Source organism: Littorina saxatilis, linkage group LG10 (assembly GCF_037325665.1).
Source record: "Littorina saxatilis isolate snail1 linkage group LG10, US_GU_Lsax_2.0, whole genome shotgun sequence".
In the NCBI taxonomy this organism is placed as follows: domain Eukaryota; kingdom Metazoa; phylum Mollusca; class Gastropoda; order Littorinimorpha; family Littorinidae; genus Littorina; species Littorina saxatilis.
The window spans coordinates 15,168,307-15,174,411 of record NC_090254.1 but is presented as its reverse complement, the minus strand read 5'-3'; the positions used below and the strand labels follow the sequence as shown (position 1 = coordinate 15,174,411).

Below are 6,105 nucleotides of genomic sequence, written 5' to 3'. Positions count from 1 at the left end.
GTTGTCCAAAACGTGTGAGCCCCAATAAAGAACCCTCCATTTTACGACCGATCATTATTGGCACTTTGAAGGTCGCATCTTGGGAGTTTACTGTATCATTTTTCCCTGAAGGCTGTCACACAGGTTTGTAAAATCTGTGTATAATGTGCAGGGAGAAGAGGTTTCTGCGTGGGGGGGGGGGGGGGGGGGGAAGGGGGGGGGGGCGGTAGCTCAATTGGTAGAGTACTGGATTTGTGATCGGAAGGTCGCAGGTTCGAGAGAGAGAGAGACAGAGAGAGAGAGACAGAGAGAGAGACAGAGAGAGAGAGACAGAGAGAGAGAGAGACAGAGAGAGAGACAGAGAGAGAGACAGAGACAGACAATCAGATAGACAGACAGTCAGATAGACGGATAGACAGATAGACGGACAGACAGACAGAGCAACTGACAACAGACATACAGACAGAGAGATACGGACAGACAGACAGAGAGACAGACAGTCTCTTGGAGACAAACAGGCAGACAGACACTGTTCCGCCGCTTTGGTAATTATGGGTGTAGCAGAACCCGCGCCGTCGGCAGAGGGATAGTTACAATCACAACTACTCTTTAAAAGTATGGGTTTGTGTGAACCCGCGCCATCGGTAGTGTTTATGTAAATTATCATAATCAATTAATTTTAATGTTTTGTCATGTACACACTAAAAATTTGCAGACAGAGAGCAAATTAGGTGTGTGAGAGATACTTAAAATTTCAAAACGATACCTTTAATGGTTCCAGAGTTACAATGATTTTAGTGTGTTCTTCCGTAGATACGCTGACAACAGTTCCGAACATGAAATGTAAGTACAGAGTCTATGGATGGTAAACGGAATGTTCAGAAAGAAAAGCTGCTGCGTAGAAGCACAGACAGAAGCTACGTACATGAAATGTATTGTATATAGTGAGTTCATGAATGGTAAACAGAAGCGTCAGTCATTGCAACGGAACAGCAAATGACCGGTTTACTCTGATTCTACTGGTCTCCAGTCACCACAACGACTAGGAGTGGAGCATACATACAAATAAGGCAAGCCAAGACTACACAAGGTAATAGTTATTGCTGGCTGGCCAGGCAATGTCAATGTCGGTCTGTCGGTCTATCTGTCTGTTTCTGTGGCAGGCTGTCAGGCAGTCAGTCAGTCAGTCAGTCAGTCAGTCTGTCTGTCTGTCTGTCTGTCTGTGTGGTTCTATCAAGCAGGGATTAGCCCAGGAGAAAAAGGCAATGGGACATTTGTCCCTCTCAACCTAATTCCGATGGGACATAGTCGAAGGCAAGAAGCGCCAAAGAGGCCTGTACCCGTTTTGACCAAAGATGTAAAATGGTGCAACTGATATGGTGCCATTTGAGAATTAGCCGCTATATCGTGTTATCTCTGTATGTGTCTGTATGTGTGAGTGTGTGTGTGTGTGTGTGTGTGTGTGTGTGTGTGTGTGTGTGTGTGTGTGTGTGTGTGTGTGTGTGTGTGTGTGTGTTTTCCACCAACTCACGGAGGAAATACATTTTCATAGCGATTAGAAACAGATAAGTAACAAGGAAAATCCCTTTCTTTTGTACTATGAATATTGACTTCGACTTGATTGCATCGTTTTATTTTTATTTTTTTTTTACCTCAGTTGCATGCAGGCTGCTTCAAACCCTCCTTTAACTGTTTTCTTCTTCTTTTTTTCCTTTTTTTTCTTTTTTTTGTGTGTGTAAATAGGCGGTAAGCATCCTTCTTCATACCGGCACGGTTGGCCTAGTGGTAAGGCGTCCGCCCCGTGATCGGGAGGTCGTGGGTTCGAACCCCGGCCGGGTCATATCTAAGACTTTAAAATTGTACTACGTTGCAAGCCCCTGGAGCAATTTTTTGATTAGTGCTTTTGTGAACAAGAAACAATTAACAAGTGGCTCTATCCCATCTCCCCCCTTTCCCCTATCCCATCTCCCCCCTTTCCCCGTCGCGATATAACCTTAAATGGTTGAAAACGACGTTAAACACCAAATAAAGAAAGAAAGAAAGAAAGAAATTCCATTTTGTTTAGGTTTATTTGGAAGAAAAAGTATTCAAATACGCGCGCATTTGAAAAAAGTAAGACGAATAGTTATGTGTAAAGAAAAAGAATATGGTGGTTTGAATATGATAAACGTAGTAGATATGCACAACTCATTTATGATTTCCTGGCTTGTTAATTTGCAAAACTCCACACAAAAGTATTGGTCTGTTATTCCAAGATATTGTCTGGCATGTCTGGGCATTGGTTTATCGTGCTTTGACTCAAATGCATCTTCGAAAACGATGAATGGCCTCAATAGTTGCAGATCATTGTTTTGAAAACAAGTGTTGTTGACTTGGCTTGACAATAAAAGTGTTTTCTGTGAAAAGTATGATTTTGCACCAGTATTATTGAAGGACCAATGCATTTGGAACAATATAAATATTCAATTTAAACATAAATGCCTATTTTTTAAAGATTTTATAAAACATAATATCTCATTTGTAAAGGATGTTATGAATGAAAATGGTATTATTATTTCTTTTGAAGATTTATGTCAAAAAGTGGGTTATAAACCATCCAGACAGTTTGAATACAATGCATTATGCACAGCACTTAAATCCAGACGTACAGACACATTACCATATAAATATTTTACATTGCAGGATTTCATTGTTAATGGTGGTAATATAACAGCAAAGTTTATTAGAACATATTTAGCTGATCTTGATGTCCAGATTCCGAGTGCTTGTGATTTTTGGAAACGAAAACATAATGTAGATTTGGATAAGAGAAACTGGTTACTGGCTGTTAATAGCACAAAAGAAGAAAGATTACGTCTGCTGCACTGGAAATTATTACATAGAATATATCCAACCAATATTTTATTAAACAAAATGTATTACGAACATCGAATAAGTGTGAAGTTTGTAATGAATTAGACACCCTTGAACATTTCTTTTTTAGTTGCCAAGAGGTGATGAAGGGTTGGAAAATATGTAAAGATTTTGTTTATAAGAAAATACATGTTGCCATCATTTTGAATAAAGAAAATGTATTTTTGGGTTATTTTAGAGAAAGTTTGAAAAATGATTATATTTATTTTGTGAATTATTGTATTCTAATTACCAAAATGACCATTGGAAAGTTTAAATATGGGAAAAAGTTAGATTTGGGTGTATTATTGGAAACTGAGCTGAACATTAGGAATAAATTTATGTTATGATTATTTTTATTTATTTATTTATTTAAACATATATTAGTTTACTGATAAAGTTTGTTGATTTAAAAATGTACACATTTGACTGAGAAAAGAAAAGACCTATGAAGAAGGTTTGCTCCAAGCCACACACACACACAAAATATTTAAAAAAATAAGACAAAAAATAATTGTAGTAGCAAACCTGCATGCAACTGAGGTTAAAAAAAATCTTTATCAGCCTCGGTCGATACAGTTGAAACAGAAGACGATATGCTCCCCTCGGACCGACAAAATCCTCACTAGTCTGTCAACGACCCACCGAACATCTTACAATGTTAAAACAATGTGGCACTCAAGACAAGATTCCTAACTTTTGGAAAGAGATCAGGATTTCTTTCAAGATTTCAAGTACCGACTGCCACAGAGTCTGAGTTTTAAGGAACCGAGTGCGCCGAGTACAAAACAGAGAATGAGTCGTTGGACACAAATTTGTCTTCGACACTCCAAGTTTGAGACTCTATAAAGGATCATCACCAGTCTCACAACGAGCAAGACTTTGTCGCCTGACAAAGCTGTATCAGCAGGTAGACGTTAGAGCTGATACTTACCTGTAAAGCTGATGGCAGAGCTTGTCCCTGTAGGTTGAAAGTGCAGTCTTCTCCGAGGGCAGAGCTTGTCCGTTTAGTTTGCACGTGCGATCTTATCCGACGAGAGAGCTTGTCTGTTCTGGCTGACACTGTGGTCTTTATATAATGTTTGAATATAACTGAGCGTGTCTGGCATGGAGAATGACTGGGCAGGGCTTGATGGAATCAAGCATGCGAATGTCGACGTGGACCAATCAAATTGTGCCAACGAGTATCTTCCGATTCGAATATACTCTTTACCTGCTTCTATTATCTCATATTCGACAGCGAAACGTGTGATGTGGGTGGAGTTTGATGGAATGAGACGCGTGTATGTCGACGTGGCACTATGAAAAACACGGCAACAAATACCTGTCAAGGTCCATCACCTACACCTTCTTTTCACCTTAATACAACAGCGACATTGTATCCTCCCCCTCCCCCTACTTCCCAGCTTAGTCTGACAAAAACCAAGAAGTTAGGCGATACGCACAGTTTTTAAACTTTTGGGTTGATCTCCGGGAAACTATGGTTACGTTTAAACACGAAGCTGGTGCGCTATGATGTCTGTTGTTGTTGTTGTTGTTGTTGTAGTTGTTGTTGTTGGTGGTGGTGGTGGTGGTTGTGGTGTTGTTGTTGTTTTACGACGTGTCGTGCCCGACAAGGAGCTGGGGCTGGGTTGGGAAGCGGTTTGGAGTTGGGGGAAGGGAGGGGCAGGTTTGTGATCGTGTTTTTTATTTTTTTTTATTATTCTCTTTATTTATATAGCGCCTTATCCGAAGTTCAAAGCGCTTTATGCCGTGTGAGATGGGATTTTTACACAATATATCACGCATTCACATCGACCAGCAAACCTCAAGCCTGTTAGGCGAATGTTCACCTTTCGCGGCCTTTATTCCAAGTCACACGGGTATTTGATGGACATTTTTATCTATGCCTATACAATTTTGCCAGGAAAGACCCTTTTGTCAATCGTGGATCTTTAACGTGCACACCCCAATATAGTGTACACGAAGGGACCTCGGTTTTCGTCTCATCCGAAAGACTAGCACTTGAACCCACCATCAAGGTTAGGAAAGGGGGGAGAAAATAGCGGCCCGACCCAGGGTCGAACACGCAACCTCTCGATTCCGAGCGCAAGTGCGTTACCACTCGGCCACCCCCCTACCCCCCCTTGTTATTGAATTAGTCATTCAGGAGGATCAGCATATTTCTGTTACTGTGTCCAAAGCAAAACAAAAAATAAAATGTCAACGACACGTGGACTTCAGTTTCAAACAAGTGAAACCCGTGAGTCACAAAAGCCAAGAAGTCAAGTGTTTAAAGCGTACTTCTCGTCAACTTCTGGCTTGATCTTCAGTGCAAGAGTTTTTTCATTAAAACACCAAGCTGGTACACAATGATGTCAGTTGAAGTTCATTGTCATGGACACAATTTTGTCGGACAAGGAGCGACGGTTGGCTTGATCTATACGGGGGGGGGGGGGGGGGGGGGGGGGGGGAGGGGCGGGAGGGGGGGTATGGTAGGTATGGGGGTGTCTTTCTTTTTGGAGGGGAGAGGAGGCGAACGTAATGATAAAATCCACTTACCTGCAAAACAAAACTGCAAAATGACAGGTTTGGGAAGTTAACTATCTCGTTGCCTGACGGCGTTGTTCGACAAAGTCACCAAGGCTGGACAAGACAAGGCCACCTGACGGTGTGGATGTTGACCGGTGAAGAGTTCAGGCAGCTTCCAGGTGAACTACGTGCACAGGTCACTGCATGCAGGGTTATACGTACCAATGAATTCATTTACAAATCGTGAGGGGGTACAAAGTAAATACGATTCAGTTGCAATGTAATTGACCACCTCCACCCCACCCCTCCCAAATGTGACTTCATTCCCACCCCACCCCACCCTCCAAAAATGGTATCGACACGTGGACTTCACTGAGTCACTTACTAAAATATCAAATACAAATGATAATTTAAAAAACGAAGCTGGTGCGCCATGAAGTTCGTTAAAGTTTAGTTAAATAAATGTACGAATGTGAAAAAAAGGAAAAAACAAGTCGCGTAAGGCGAAAATACAATATTTAGTCAAGTAGCTGTCGAACTCACAGAATGAAACTGAACGCAACGCAACGCAGCAAGACCGTATACTCGTAGCATCGTCACTCCACCGCCCGTGGCAAAGGCAGTGCCCGTGGAATTGACAAGAAGAGCGGGATATTCGTTGCGCTGAGAAGGATAGCAAGCTTTTCTGTACCTCTCTTCGTTTAACTTTCTGAGCGTGATTTT

General features: G+C 41.6%; 1 long non-coding RNA gene across 1 annotated transcript in view; it reads right to left on the bottom strand.

The window, feature by feature from the left end:
* LOC138978244 (uncharacterized) overlaps window positions 1-3,963 on the bottom strand; it is a 49,736-nt gene extending 45,773 nt beyond the window's left edge. The window contains exon 1 of the long non-coding RNA XR_011459613.1: window positions 3,806-3,963. This is a non-coding gene — a long non-coding RNA (uncharacterized lncRNA). The remainder of the gene's footprint in view (window positions 1-3,805) is intronic.
* Window positions 3,964-6,105: the final 2,142 nt, after the last annotated feature.